This window comes from Pelodiscus sinensis, chromosome 9 (assembly GCF_052426305.1).
Source record: "Pelodiscus sinensis isolate ZL-2025 chromosome 9, ASM5242630v1, whole genome shotgun sequence".
NCBI lineage: Eukaryota > Metazoa > Chordata > Testudines > Trionychidae > Pelodiscus > Pelodiscus sinensis.
This window is the reverse complement of record NC_143060.1, coordinates 53,374,298-53,390,518: the sequence shown is the minus strand read 5'-3', so window position 1 is coordinate 53,390,518 and position 16,221 is coordinate 53,374,298.

Sequence of the window (16,221 nt, the reverse complement as noted above, 5' to 3'; positions counted from 1 at the left end):
GACCTTTCACCTCTATTGTTCCTGTCTGTAGCCATCTTTTAAAGGCACAGGTAGCCAGGAGAAGCATTGTGGCAGGAAGCCAGCTCCAAGCAGGATACTGACTGCTCAGCTATTTCTGGTAAGCCCACTCAGAGCCATGTCACAGGTACAAGCCCCTGAGACTCCCCTGACCCTTCCAAGGACACATCCCAGGACCAAGCCAGGGGCACCAAACACCAGGCACCATCATGGTTTGGCCCTGCGATCAAAACCCTTTTTGGGTATGTCTACACTACCCCGCTAGTTCGAACTAGTGGGGTAATGTAGGCATACTGCACTTGCAAATGAAGCCCGGGATTTGAATTTCCCGGGCTTCATTTGCATAAGCGGGGAGCCGCCATTTTTAAATCCCCGCTTGTTCGAACCCCGTGTAGCGCGGCTACACAGGGCTCGAACTAGGTAGTTCGGACTAGGATTCCTATTCCGAACTACCGGTACACCTCATTCCATGGTAGTTTGGAATAGGAACCTAGTCCGAACTACCTAGTTCGAGCCCCGTGTAGCTGGGCTACACAGGGTTCGAACAAGCGGGGATTTAAAAATGGCGGCTCCCCGCTTATGCTAATGAAGCCTGGGAAATTCAAATCCCGGGCTTCATTTGCAAGTGCAGTATGCCTACATTACCCTCCTAGTTCGAACTAGGAGGGTAGTGTAGACATACCCTTTGAGTGCTGGTCAAAGGAGGAGTCTCTGCAGGCCCTGCAGTGCAGGAGGAGACATGTGGACATTTATGCCCGAATGGCTGATGGCCTTGCTAAGAAAGGCCACCACCCCTGCACACTAGACCAAGTGAGAGTCAAAGGTCAAGGACCTGCAGCAGGGGTACGTCAGGGCTCATGAGTGCAGCTTCTGTTCTGGGGAAGCACCACAGCACTGCACATATTATGAGGACCTGGACCAGATCCTGGACGGGGCAGGAACCCCTGTCTCCAGAGAAGGTAGGAGTCAGGGATGGAGAAACCTGTGCAGCAGCAGCTGCAGCTCCAAGATGACACCCCTGAAGACCAGCAGCTCCAAGACGAGGAGGTGGAGGATTCCAGGAACACGGTGATCCTCACCCAGGTGCTGGTCCCCCAGACCCAGGAGGCCTCCCAGACATCTTCGGACACCGGGGAAGGAACATCAGGTGAGTGATTTGAAGTCCCAACACACACAGGGCACGGGAGGTGAGAGCAAAGTGGATGGTGTGGTACTGTGATGTGTCATGCTGATCACAGCCTGTGGGGGCCCACACATGGCCGACCCCAGGGAGAGCCATCCTACCCCCTCATGGGTGTGAGGCACCAGCTGCTCCTGCAGACAGTGCTGCCTGATGCAGGCATTGGTTGTGGGCACTGAGAGGGCCAGGCAGCTCCAGGTCCCTCTGCAACCCATGAGAACCCCAACTGTGGCCCAACACTTCTCTGTGCTGCTTGCCCATGGTGTGTGTATGTTGCAGGGGAGGGGAGAGAGAGGCAGGCAGGATTTTGGCCTGTATACCTCTGGGCTCCAGTGAGGCCATGGCTGCTGACCAAGCCACACCAGGCCTTGCTGAGAGAACATCAGCATCCCCTGTCCCTAGAACAGGTACTCACGGCTGTGAAGGAGGGCATGTCCTCTCAGGGAAAGTGTGAGCATGCATGACGGACAACTTTTCCCTCTTGTCCTCCACAGTCGAGCCAGTCATCCAGGAGGGGCGAGCCACACCTGCCCCACCACCCAGACAGCTGCATGGAAATCTCCAGCACTGGTGCACATATCTGGAACTGATGCGCGAGCACATCATGGTCCTCCAAAGGATGCGGGACACCTTGTCCAAAAGGATGCAGGCAGAGGCAGAGTGGCACAAGCGCTTGCTGGATGAGTTCGTCCAGCAGCGCACTGCTATTTGTGCTGCTATCCGGGAGGTGATGCCCTTCCCGGGTCCTGTCCCTGTTGCCACTCCTCCTTCTCAGCCTGCCCCCGTCACCTCTGCCCCCCCCCCCGCCATCGCAAACCCAGGTACAGCCTCACCTCCTGCCCAGCCCCCTACTGTCCCAGGCCACATGCACAGCCGTCTCTGAAGAGTCCCCCATTCCCGAGGTGGTAGGAGCTATTCATCCGAGCAGCATCCTCAGCCCTGAGCCACCCTCTCCCCCTTCTCGCTTCCAGGTTTACAGCCCCCTCACCCTTCCAGGTTTACAGGCCCCCTTCCCAGCAGTGAGGGAAGGACTTCTTTTTTTTACATTAAACTTTATTTTTCATAACAAGAGAGTGATTGAGGTTTACCGCCATCGAAAGAAAAGCCGCGTTCTTTCGAAATAATTTCGCGGCTTGAGTCTGGACGCAGGGGAAGTTTTTTCGGGAAAAGGCTACTTTTCCCGAAAAAACCCCTGAGTCTGGACACGGCCTCTGTGTGTATGTCCACAAAGTGGGGTAGGGATCGGTTACAGGGGGAAGGTACTGGGGGCAAGGAGCAAGCCCCAATTTGGAAGGCACTGGGGAAACTCATTGGGCTCCTTGGGAGAATGTCTCCCTGAGGGCCTCCTGAATGTGTAATCCTGACTGGTTGGCCTGGCGGATGGCAGCTGTCTGGGGCTGCTCAATCTGCCTCCTCTCCACATCAGCCCATGTCCCCCACCCTGGGAGGAAGGCCTCCCCTTTCCTCTCTACCAGATTGTGCAGCACACAACAGGCAGCAACCACCTTAGGGATATTGCATTCCCCCATGTCCAGGTGAGTGAGCAGGCACCTAAACCTCCCGTTCAGCTATCCAAAGGTGCATTCCACCTGCAAGCGAGCCCGGTGCAGGTAGGAGTTAAGTATTTCCCTGCTCGCTTCCAGGTGGCCAGTGTACGGCTTCATGAGCCCGGGCATAAGGGGGTAGGCCATGTCAGCCATATGATGCTCATAGGCTTCTGCATATCTCTGACTGCAAAGTTGCACTGTGGAAAAAATGTCCCTGCCTGAAGCCTGCAGTACAGGTACAAGTTCCGAAAGATGCGAGCATCACATGCCCAGCCTGACCACCCAACACAAATGTCAGTGAATTGTTCACGGTGGTTGACCAGAGCCTGCAGCACCATGGAGAAGTAGCCCTTCCTGTTAATGTACTGGGCTGCTCAATGGGGCAGTGCACAGATCAGGTTGTGAGTCCCATTGAGTGCTCCTCCGCAGTTTGGGAATCCTAGCACTGCAAATCCAGGCATGATGGTGTCCAGCTCTCCGAGGTGGACAGTCCTGTGCAGCAGCTCCAAACTGATGGCCGTCACCACCTGCAGAAAGGGACAATGAGAAACACACATAACAGAAAATTAGAGGGTGGGGGCTGAGCTGTTGAGAGGTACTCCCCCACTCCTCCCGTCCAAGACTCCAGGAGACCCCCCTCAGGCAGACCCCTCCCCCTTGCACTAGGGCAGGGTGAGGCCAGGAAATCTTTGACCACTCCCACCCCATTCCCAATTCCCGCTGCCCTTTCCTGAGGGTCCCCCTTTTCTGCCCCCTCCCACCCATGGACTGTCCCCGAGAGTGACTTACCTCCATCAAGATGGCCCCGACAGTAGACCTCCCCACGTCAAACTGGTGTCCCATCGAGCGGTAGCTGTTGGAGGGTGGTCAGCTTCCACAGGACAATAGCGATCTAATTCTCCAGGGGAATGGCGGGCCACAAGTAGGTATCCTGGAATTGTAGGGCAGGGGCTAGCCAGGCACACGTCTTCTGGAACATGGATTTCTGCATACGGAAGTTTCAGAGCCAAGCCCGGTCGTCCCACCACTCCATAATGAGATGGTTTCACCAGTCTGAACTGGTGTCCAGCTTCCAAATTGCCTCTCCAGGGATAAGTTGGGTGGCAAGGCCAGTGGTGCTGCAGCCTGGACGAGGGGCTCAAGGCTGGATTCTGAGTCCAGATGGCCTACGAGCATCATGACAGTGTCATGGAGGTGTAGCAGAATTTGCAGCATAGCTGTGTGGGGCCATTGCCTGCCCAGGGGCAGCTCCAGTTCCATATAAAAAAAAAGATGAAAAGTGGAAAAACCAACCAAAACCAAACTGCTGTGGTGTCCCAGAAAGCAGGGAAACCGGAGCAAGCACTTCAGAAGCTTTGCTGTCCCTCTCAGAGGTAGGCAAGCCCGAAGCAGCAGCAGATAAATGGTTATTGAGGGGGATCTCTTTAAGCATGCGTCTCTGCAAAGGGCAGAAAGCAGCACCCAGAAGTAAAGGCTGCCCCCATGCCCTACCAGAAGTGGTTCCAGGTGCCGTTTTTTCGACAGAGCATCCAGGCAGTCTGGACACTCTTTTTCGAAAAAGTGGATTGCTTTTTTGATCCACTTAGTGTAATCTAGACGCTCTCTTTTAAAAGAAGCTTTTTTGAAAGATTCTTTTGAAAAAGCCTCTTTCAAAAAAGGCGTGTAGTCTAGATGTACCCATAGAAAATGCTTCCCTAACCCCTTTCCTAATTCCAGTCTTGTGAAGTTTTGCTTTTGTTTTTGTTTTTGCTTATTCTGAAATCTTGTTTTCCATTTAGCTCACATATATTATTTCTTGTGGTTTTCTTGTTGCATTTAGATTTTATAAGCTGGTTGTCATGCTATGGCTAGGAAATCAGGAACGACACATGTAGTGTGCATGGTTATGTAATGATGCTGGATGTACCTAATATATCTTGATATTCCTTTCAATTGAAAAGGTGCTCCTTAGGAATAAGGTTTAAGGTTCAGAACATGCAAAGCTTAGAATGCTGTTCTCATTCAGACATTTGCTGCAGTCTTTAAAGATTAGCTAATCAGTGGACTCTTCAGCTGAGAAATGTTGAATTCCCACAATAAAATGCACATGGTCTATGTTGGAAAAAGAAGAGGCTGGCCCAGTGGTGGATGGGGTAACAGGCAGCGTCCCCTCTAAGATTTTCCATCCTTGGTGGGTTGAATTTTCTTTTGGGTGGGTTGAAATTCCTTATGTGCAACACCAGTATTGAGGTAGTGTGTGGATGTGCACCCATCAGTAGAAACAAAAACCGTAGATATAAATATATATTTTAAATAGTCCATTGGTGTGGGAGAAAATATACTAAAACAAGGAATAATTAACAAGGCACAATGCTTATGATTATTTAATATGAAATCATATAAAAAGAAAATTAGCACTATCCTTGGCTGAAGAACTGAGTTGTGCCCGCTAAAGCTTATGATACTATTTATATATTTTTGTTAGCCTAAGGTGCTACAGGACAATTGTTGTTTTTTAAGTTTTTTTAGTTACAGACTTACATGGCTACCTCTCTGAGACTTTGGAGTGCATGTATCATCATCCTTTCTAACAGACAGATGCATGTTTCAAAGAGCTTGCAAATATGGTTTCATTCTACAAAACAACTAGCATCACACCTATTACTTGCTACTTCTGACTCAGAAGAGCCAGAACTCTACCATGTATTAATTAGTAGCAGAGGGTTTAAAAAATCATTAAGATCAGGGTTTTAGATATCTGAGACATTCATAAAAAAATCTGTTAAAAGAATCTTTTTCTTTCTTGCCATGAGCCATTAACACAGGGGTGAGCAATAAATTTTGATGGGGGGCCACTCCAAAAATTTGGTAAGTGGTTGGGGCCACACTCTTCCATTATATTCATGGAGGAGGTCTGGGGGTCTGAGGTGGAGTTAAGTGCAGAAGGGAGCTTGGAGTAAGACATTGGGGTGTGGGATCTGGGAAGGAGTTTGTGTGAAGTAGGGGATTGTGTCCTGGGGCAATGGACTGGGGTGAGGAGAGGGTGCAGGGCCTGAGAGGGGGTTGTGACCTGGGCAGGAGTGCAGTGGGGGTGCAGGGATTTGGACTGTGACCAGGGATAACAGATTGGGGTGCAAGATGTGAGAGGGGGTTGTGATCTGAGGAAAGACGTAGGAGGGGATGCAGTGGATGGGAAGGTGTATGGCGGCTGGAGCAGGGTGCAGATGGTTGCGTTACATGGGGTAGGAGAGCAGAAGGGGGACAGCAAGTTGGGGGAGGGAGGCAAGTGCCAGAGATAGGCCTTGGCTGGGAGACCTTACTTGGCTCTAAGCCAGCAGCCCAACAGATTCCTTAGCCAGGGTCCCTGCCTTCCAGCCCTTCTATGTGTTCAGGGGAGCTGCAGGAGCCATGTTTATTGTTCTCAACTGAATGCTGTGAGCCAGGGGGATGAGGGGCACTTTACATGCTGCCTGTCCTGCAAACAGGTAGCTGCTATTGGCTGGAATTGGACAATGGGAGCTACTGGAGGGGTGGAGGCAGCATGAGAAGCTTATCTCCTCTCTCTGTAGGCGCTCAGCATTCACAAACACACCCATGGCCCTGAACCCAGATTTCCAGAGTGCCAAGTGGGTGCGGGTTTGGCAGGAGGCTGGCTGAGGCTCTCACGGCCAGATCCAGCTCGCAGATCATCTTTTGCCCAGCCCTGGAGTAGAGGCTGGAGCCAGCTTTTCCATGTATAGCAGGCAGCAGCAGCAGTAGTGCCCCTCCCCTGCTTCCCCAGCAGACCAGCTGGGCTCCCTGCCTGCCCAGAGAGCTCTGAACCTCTTCTGTGGAGCTCAGAAAAGGGCTTTATCGCTGATACTCATTCCATCTTGGATCCCTCCTGCCTGGGGTGTGAGTGAGTAACAAAGGGAGCCCAGACATACTCTTTTATCTGAGTTAGCATGCAAATATAACTATAAATTACATCAGCCAATACATCCTAATTTGGTAGTGTGAACACCCATATAATGCATAAACATAACGGCGTGATGAATATTATTAGCCTGCCCCTGTTTACTTATTTACTACATTTTGCTGAAGTCAGCTCATTATTGGGGTATGAGAAATCCGTGATCCTGAAAGTATATCTCAGAGTGATGGGGTAGACAGGGTGGGGGGAATAGGGAATTCCATTGCTTCACAGAGAAGGCATTCACTAAAATCTTCAGGTCACAGCTGCAATTTATCTCTACATGGCACAACTGCATCTATACCTGACCCTAACAAGCAGAAAGAAGGTCAAACATGTCTATAAATATGTAAAAGCAGTGTCTGCCTTTACCATGCCCCATAGACATAGTAACCACTACCCAGACCCAAGATTTAACTCTTGCACTTCCCAACAGTCTAACGTCAGTAGAGGCAGCAGCATTTAATCATGTCAATCTCTACTTTCTGCTTCCATTATAAAAATTATGGAAGTGAATACCTCAGCAAGTCTGAGCAGGGACCAGCCACCAGAAATCCTAAGATCTGTTCCAAATCCCTTCCACCTCCTGATGAAGCTTTACTTCTAAGTACTCTTTCACCCATCACTATCCTGGAATCTTACTGGATGCAATTTGTATAGCATAAAGTTCAGATATATTTAACTTTTAAGTGGATTCCCTTTGGCGATGGTATGTTTGTTCATTTAGTTTACCCACCACCTTTGACAGTCTTCTCCCCATATGTTAATTCATGAAGGAAAATGCCCATATACAGTGTGGGCACAAACAGCAACACTTCTTGATGAATTGTCTATTATTCCTAGAACTCCTGCAGGAGTGCATGCCAAACTATTTTTAGAACATAGCTAAAGCTCTGAAGACATACATTTTTGTATTTAATCAGAATGTAGGTCCTTTCTACATGTGTTATCTTATTCATTTAAAGTAGAAATCTACAGTTATTTCTCAGCAAATTTTGTAAATTAGAATAAAATCTTTTATTTATTTACTAATTGGTAACATCACTTTTTGATCCTTTCCTTAAGAGGCCTGATCTAAAGTCCACTAAGAAATCTTTCCTTATCTTTGGTAGGCTTTAGATTAGTGTTTGGCCAAACATTGGATAGGAAGAATTAAATCACAACAACTTTTAGTGTTCAATTGGGGATAAAAAATGTATTGTGAATGCGACAAAACATAGGCAATAAATGTAAGAAGTAGAGCTAAGTAAGAAGCAGTTTCAGGTCCCTCTTTGTAGAGACCTTGAATTTAAAGTTTCTGCTGAAGAAAAATATCTGTATGGTGATCTATGACAAAAAAAGTGAAAATTGTATGGAATGTAAAATTCAAAAATAGTGTGTGTCAAAAAGCAAGCTCTAAATATAACGACTTATTTAAACTAAATACTAAGAGCTACCTAGCATTGTTATGTGAAAGTACTAAAAGCAAAAAAAATATAGAGAATTTTCACTGCTTGCAATTATCAGTATAAGAAGATTAAATGGCTCCATTTATTTCTTTTCTTTCCTAAACTGAGCTTATCTTAATTTACAAAGATACCATGGAAGAAGACAGAAACTTTGAATGCAAATATTATAAAGTTCTAAGCTTTATATTTAAGGTTACTTATTTTTCACTATTTTCCTTTCCTTTCTCCAAAAATAGACCTTTGTACAAACAAGCTCGTAATTTGAACGTGTAAGAACATTTAAATGTATCATGTAGTTGCAGGTATGTAACTGTAGGATGTAGGATGTCACCCTTGACTCCATTCATCTGAAGAAGTGGGTTGTGCCTGTCATGAATGGGAGCTGCAAAGGCGCTGTCTCTTATCTGGAGAGCGAGGAACGGGTTAAGCTAACCATAAGCTATTCTGAACTTGAGGGAGGGGGCTTTGAGCTCAATAGCCAATGAAATACAGCTAAAGAATTTCAACCTGGGGAAGAAGTCTCCTTTGTTAGAGATGGGATCTGACAGTTTTTATTTTCCTAGCCGGACCCCATTAGCTACACCAGAGGTGTGCAAAGGGCCCTCCATGGGCTGGATCCAGCCCACCAAGCTAGTGGAGGCGGCCTGCTGCTCCCTCACCACCAGGCCAAACAGGGTCTGAGAGTGGGGGAGTGGGTGAAATCTCATTGCCACTGCAAAAGCACATGGTGGCTAGAGAGACATGCTGGCTGTTTTAAAACAGCTGGCATTTATCTCTAGCTGCCACATGCCTTTGGTGGGGGTAGGGAAAGCTTTGCACACTCCCTGCCCCCAGGTCAATTAGGGCTTGGAGGCAGAGATCATAAGAAGTCTCTCGTGTCCTGTCTCCACCCTGCCAGGGACACGCAACATCTAGAGAGACACGCTGGCTGTTTTAAAACAGCTGGCGTGTCTCTCTAGACTCTGCACGATCCTCTACCCCCCAGGGCCTGATTGACCTGGGGGCAGTGGGGAGTGTGCAAGATCTCCTCCCATTGGGCACCTAGAGAGAACCACAATGTTCTAAAACAGCTGGTGTTTCTCTCTAGGGGGCGGGGGCGGGGGCGGGTGAGGGAAGGGAAGATTTCTCGCACTCCCCAACTGCAGGCCAATCAGGGTGTGGAGGTGAAGCACAATAAGTCTCCTGGCCCCACCCCTTCTGGCTGAGGCCCCGCCCCTTCTGGAGTGGCCCGGTGCCACTTCAGAAATTTCTGAAGTGGTCCCCTTTTACAAATTATTGCCCACCTCAACCTACACTCAAAGTGCCAGGTTGGGGATTTCAGCTGTGACATGGTGAGCAGCATGGTGGGATCATTTTGAGAACCCCAACATTAAAAAGACACAGGTTTTTCTTTTAACTGTTTGCAGACTTTGAAGGTTTTTTTTTCTTTTTTCTTCTTTTCCTGTTGCTGCCTTGGGGAAAGGCACATGGAAGGTTAACTATGTAAGCCATACAGCCCAACCAAACAGGTTTTGTTTCCTCTAGCTTTCTGGGCAACTAGATAGCTATGCTAGAGTAGGGAAGGGAAGATGCCTAGAGCATGCATTTATGGTTAGGTATGGTATCCCTAGAGCAACCAACTCTCCCTAAGCAATGCCCGGAGGTGAAAACAGCCTCAAATCAGGGCAAGATGTCCACATCCAGGGAAGACTCATACCCCAAGGGAGGGGGCAGGAAAATGTCCCTGTGAGGCCAGGGCGAAGTAGCAATGTGGGGGCAGGAGTAGTGAATGGCAACCATTCTCCTCCCTTACCATTGTCTCCAGGGTGAGAGAGTGCCCTCGAGGCAGGCAACCTACTAACTCAGAGTGAGATGGAGTTCTTCCTAATGATAAAGGACAGAGAAGTAGAAATCAGGTGGCTAGAAGCAGTGGAGAAGCAAATGCAAGAGGAAGTGGAAATGAGGTGGTTAGAAGTTGAAATGGAGAAAGGTGAAAGGCTGGATGCTCCAGATGCACCACCCAACAAGCAGGTAGGAGATAATATAGAGGATTCTTCCTAAATTTTGAGGGCCTGCCAAGGGCACAACATCCCTCTCCTCTTCCCTCCCCCCCCCCCCCCATCAGTACATGAAGGAATTAATATCTCAATTCACTGGTCCCATACTAGGAGTGGCAGCTGACATGTCAGGGGACACTGTAAACTGTTATGAACTGTATAAGGAAGAGGCCAGACTTATGATGGGCCTCACTCCTGAACAGGCTCATTGTTGGTTCAGAGCCCTGAAATGGACTCAGAGCATGCTATTTCCCAAACAAGCCCATCTTGTAGCCAAAAGCTGGGGAACATGGATCTCAGGGAAGGAGGCTAATACCTTGGAAAAGTTTTCTCTCCTGATGCAGATGGAACAGTTCCTAGAAGGTGTGCCTGGAGAGATTAGAGGGTACATCCTTTATGAGAAGCCTCAATCCCAAAGGGTATGTCTACACTACCCCGCTAGTTCAAACTAGCGGGGTAATGTAGGCATACCGCAATTGCAAATGAAGCCCGGGATTTGAATTTCCCGGGCTTCATTTGCATAAGCGGGGCGCCGCCATTTTTAAATCCCCGCTCGTTCGAACCCCGTGCCACGTGTAGCTACACGGCACGGGGTACGAATGAGCGGGGATTTAAAAATGGCGGCGCCCCGCTTATGCAAATGAAGCCCGGGAAATTCAAATCCCGGGCTTCATTTGCAATTGCGGTATGCCTACATTACCCCGCTAGTTTGAACTAGCGGGGTAGTGTAGACATACCCAAAGAGAGTCAGGAAAGCTCGGTGCCAGATGAGTGAAGCAGAGAGGAAAATGCAGTACATAAAGTAGCTTATGTGGGAACAAGAAGGTATGTCAAGAGGGGGCATCCCACCATGCAGAGGGGCATCCAAGAAACCACCTTGCAGGAAAGGGTCCAGTCCACCTCAAAGAAGGCCACAGACATCCTCTCATTCCTTCACTCATCCTACGGCAACAGTCGTGCAATGTTCAAATGTAATGAACCGGGGCATGTAAAGGCCAATTGTCCCAAGAGCACCAACAGACTGCTGCTCATCACACTGGGGTCACACCAAGAGACCTCTGGCCCAGATGCCTCTCAGATTCTCCTAGAGCAAAGGGAGACTATGAATGTGGGTGGAAGGGAGGTTGCTGCATAGAGAGAAACTGTAACAAAGGTGTCAGTGATCCACCAATCCCTAGTGGATCCCGACCTCATCTACCCAGAGTCACCATTCAACCCTTCCAGGGAATCCTTTTGACCTGCCTACCACCGAGTTACTAGTTAAGTACAAGGGCTGATCAGGAACTTGGTCTTTTGCAATCTATGATGGCTGCCCCATTCATATGCTGGTGGGAGAAGACTTAGACAACCGTGAAAAACAAGCCCAGAGGGTAGGACTGGTCACTCGCATCGGGTCTAAGCAGGCCTCCACACCTCAACCCATTCCTGAGCCTGCGACCAGGGACCAATCTGTGAACCCCAGACAACCCAGAACCAGAGACCCAGACAGAAGTGATGGAGCCAGACCTCAGGCCAGCAATCCTGACTGCACCAGTGGATCCAGTTCCTAAAATCCATGTGGAACCAGCCCCAGAGCTGGAATTGGAGTCAGCATCATACGGTCTCTCAGAGCCTGCAGCAGCAGCTGAGTCTGCACAAAAGGCCCCTCCTGAGCCTGCAGCCAGCACAAGCACAAACTGGTTCCCAACCAGCAGAGATACCCACCTTACCTGCATCGCTTCCACAGTGACCAAGTCTAGGTCCCCAATCCAGCAAGGAAGTGATGTCTCCAGCATCGAGAGAGCAGTTCTAGGCAGAACAGGAAGCAGATGAGAACTTCAAAGAAGCTAGGGTGGCGACCAGAAGTGAACCATCGCCTCTCAGCTCTTCTAACAGGTCCAGATTTGTGGTAGAAAGAGGACTTTTATACAAAGAGACTCTTTCATGGGGGGCACAAAAGGGACTGGCGACCTCAGAGACAATTGATAGTTCCAACTAAGTACAGAAAAGAGTTATTGAGCTTGGCCCATAATCACCCTAGGGGCCATTCTAGGATAAACAAAACCAAAGATCAGTTGGGAAGGTCATTCCACTGAAAGGGAATGGGCAAGAATGTGGTTGGCTATATCCAGACTTGTGATATGTGCCAGTGGGTGGGGAAACTCCAAGGCACCTCTCCAGCCACTCTCCATAATAGAGGTCCCATTCTCGCATGTATCTGTGGATATTATGGGCCCTTTCCCTGAAAAGACCTCCAGAAGGAAATGGTTCATACTGACTCTTATGGATTTTGCCACCCATTGGCCTGAAGAAGTAGCTCTAGAGAGCACTACAGGCAGGAACATGTGCTAGGCACTAACAGATATCTTTGCCAGGTTAGGTTGGCCCTCTGAGATCCTCACAGATTCAGAGGCAGAGACCATGAAACACCTTTGGGAAGTTCATGAGGTGAAATACCTAGTTGCTGCCACCTACCACCATCAAACAATTGGCCTGGTGGAAAGATTTAACATGACTTTGCAAGCCATGATACACAAATAAGCGAATAAATGCTCCAATGATTGGGACCTGGTTTTTCAACAGTAACTGTTTGGCTATAGAGATGTCCCACGTCCCATTTTGGGATTCCCATCCTTTGAACTGATGTATGGCCATGAGGTTAAGGGGATCTTGCAATTAGTAAATCAACAATGGGAAGGGGTTACCCCTCTTCTAGGAACTAACATTTAGATTTTGTAAACAATATACAAAATATCATTAGAGACTCTTTCACTGGAAGGAAATGGTGAGGGAGGTATTGAACACCAACGGGCTTTGAGCCCATGGTTGTTGTTGTTGTTGTTGATGATGATGATGATGATGAGACTCTTTCACCCTCACTCAAAACAACTTTCAGGATGCTCAGCAAAAACAGAACACCTGGTATGATAAGCATGCCAGAGAGTGTTCCTTCAAAGTAGGTGAGCAAGTCTTGGTTTTGAAGGTTCTCCAGGTCAATAAGATGGAATCATCATGGGATGGACCATTCACAGTGTTAATTATCTCAGAGCATTTCCCGACCATAACCTTAAGCCTAAGGTATATCAGTTAATTATCTGAAGACCTTTTATTCCTCTTCAGTTTACTGCCCAGGAGAAGGAAAACATGGAGTGGCCAGAGGGAACCTACTATGATGGAAAAAGGAAAGGTGGCGTATAAGAGGTAACCCTCTCCATGAACCTCATCCATGAGCAATGACAGCAGATTGTGGATCTATGCATCAGGTTTGCCCCAGGGTACTCAGCTATCCCAGGACGAACCAAATGGGCATTTCATTCCATTGACACAGGTGATACTCACCCCATCAAAGCCAACCCCTACCAAATGGCTCCTTCAGTCAAAGCAGCTATAGAGAAGGAGATCAAGAACATGCTAGAGACATGCTAGAGATGGGTGTCATTCACCCTTCAGAGACTGCATGGGCTTCACTAGTAGTCCTAGTTCCCAAATTGGATGGAGGAATCCACTTTTGAATGGACTACCATAAGCCGAATGCTGTAACTCACCCAGAAAACTATCCAATTCCATGTACAGATGAGCTGTTGGAGAAACTGAGGAGTACCCAGTTCATCTCTACCCTTGACTTATCTAAGTGATACTGGCAGGTACCTCTGAAAGAGGCAGCCAAGGAAAAGTCAGCTTTCATTACATATGCAGGGTTGTATGAGTTTAATATTCTCCATTTCAGGCTGAGGAGTGCATCTGCAACCTTCCAAAGGCTTGTGGATAACCTCCAGCCGGATTTCAGGAATTTGCAGTAGCCTATTTGGATGATGTGGTTGTATTTTCTGATTCATGGGCAGAACACCTCCAAGCTGTTTTCCAATGCATACGGGAGGCAGACCTCACAGTTAAGGCCAAAAAATGTCAAATTGGCCTAAACAGAATGACTTACCTTGGACACCAGGTAGGTCAAAGAATTATTAACCTTCTACAGGCTAAGGTAGAGGCTATCCAAAACTGGCCTGACCCTAAGTCAAAGAAACAGGTCCAGTCCTTCTTAGGATTGGCCAGGTATTACAGGTGATTTGTACCGCACTACAGTCAGATCCCAGCTCCACTAATTGACCTGATCAGAAAGAAGCAACCAAATGCGGTGCAATGGACTGACAAGTGCCAAGAAGCTTTTAACCAGCTTAAGGCTGCCCTGATGTCTGACCCTGTACTAATGGCCTCAGACAAGCCTTTACTCATCACCACAGATGCATCTGAGCATAGTGTGGGGCAGAGGCGATGCAAGGGGGGAAGGAGGGGCAGTTGCCCCCGGGTGCCACACTATGGGGGCGCTGGGCTGGGATGATACCAGAGCGCATGCTACACATGCCCACATGATGCATTAGAGCAGTGAGCTGGGAGCTGGGAAACAAGCTGCCTCCCTGTACACCCTGCGAGCTGAGGCAGCCGAGCCGAGCAGCAGGAGAAGCCACTTTAAAGGCAGGATTACCTTACCTGTCCCGTCCCTCCAGTACCTACCTCTGCAGCAGAGGGATTTGGTTGGGGGGGTGCTGGGGGTGCCTGGCTCTGGGGAAGGGGTGGGTCCATTGGGGGTACATACATACATACATATATATATATATATATATATATATTTAAAGGTACTTTATAACAAAAGGAAAAACTTTAAAAAAAACAATAGTCTAGTAGCACTTTAAAGACTAACAAAACATGTAGATGGTATCATGAGCTTTTGTCCTCTGAAGAAGTGGGTTGTGCCCACAAAAACAGGATAAGAGACACTCTGAAGTTAAGCAGGTGGGCTAGGTTCAGGAGTGGACCAGCAGTTAACATGCTTGTCTGGAGAATAACAGGTGGGGGGTTCAAGCACTGCCCACAGTGGGAGCTGTGGCATGGCCAATGCAGGCTGCTCTGGGGATGGAGCTGGCTTCCTTATTAGGAAATCAGGAGGTGGGCTAGATTCTGGTGTGGAGAGGGGGGTGAATGGAGCACTCATGATATCATCTGCATGTTTTGATAGTCTATAAAGAGCTTCCAGACCATTTTTTGTTTTTTAAGTTTTTCCTGTTACAGACTAACTCTGCTACTCTGAAACTTGTACAAAAATAGAAACACTGCTCTGTACCATTCCTTTTGGCCTCCCTGTTTCCCTTCTCCTTTGGCAAGTTGGGGAGGCAGGAGTTTTGATAAAAATATATCAGACATGCACACAGTGCCTGCTCTACCTCAGCTGGTGCTAGATAAACAGAGCCTCGATTCTAAAGGAGTTGGCATTCCTGAGGTGATAGATCCCCCCACGTTTTGTTGTGGATTTTCTAAAGAAAGTGCTGGTGTTTTCTATAGGTCACCCACATCTCCCAGTCCTAGCAGAGACTTGGGATTAACATGGCTTTCTCAGCTAAAAGTCTTATCCATGTTCGGATGTTGTGATTGTGAATTCCTGGTGAGGCAGTCTGCTCAAGGCAAGGCTGGACTTGAATTTTGATATCTATGGCTTCAGCTGAATGACTCATGTGAAATTTGGAAGAGCAGCTCAGAGAGACCTCTCTCCTTTACTTAAGGATAGAATCTCACCACAACCTGAAGGAAAAAGTCCTCATGATAGAGAGAAAGCCATGCTTGCAGTGTAGCCTCAGCCTTAGGCTACTTATTGCTTCAAGTGCCTTCAATAAAGTGAGGGTGATTCTTGTGTTGTGTGTTAGTTTTATTTAAAAGTTTTTCCGAGTGTTATTTTAACAAGTAAGTTAATCTCTTACACTCATGCTCTCGTGTAGTTTATCGCTGTGTGATAGTATGAAAAACAGTTAGGTTAACTAGGTAAGTAACTAGGCAGTTAGGAAGCGTTACAGATTGCTTACAATAAATTTGATCTGCTAAAAATCTTTTTTACCTTGTATTCATTAAAGCAACGAGTTACTCATTTGCTGTAACAGTGGTTTTAAATGCTTGATTGAAGTATAGTGATGAAATTCATATTTAGGTTGTATAACATTTTAAAATTATTTAACAGAATGTAAACCACAAAAAACGTTATTATTTATATTTATCTGTAGTTAGTAAAATAAGTAATTCATTAAACAATAAATAT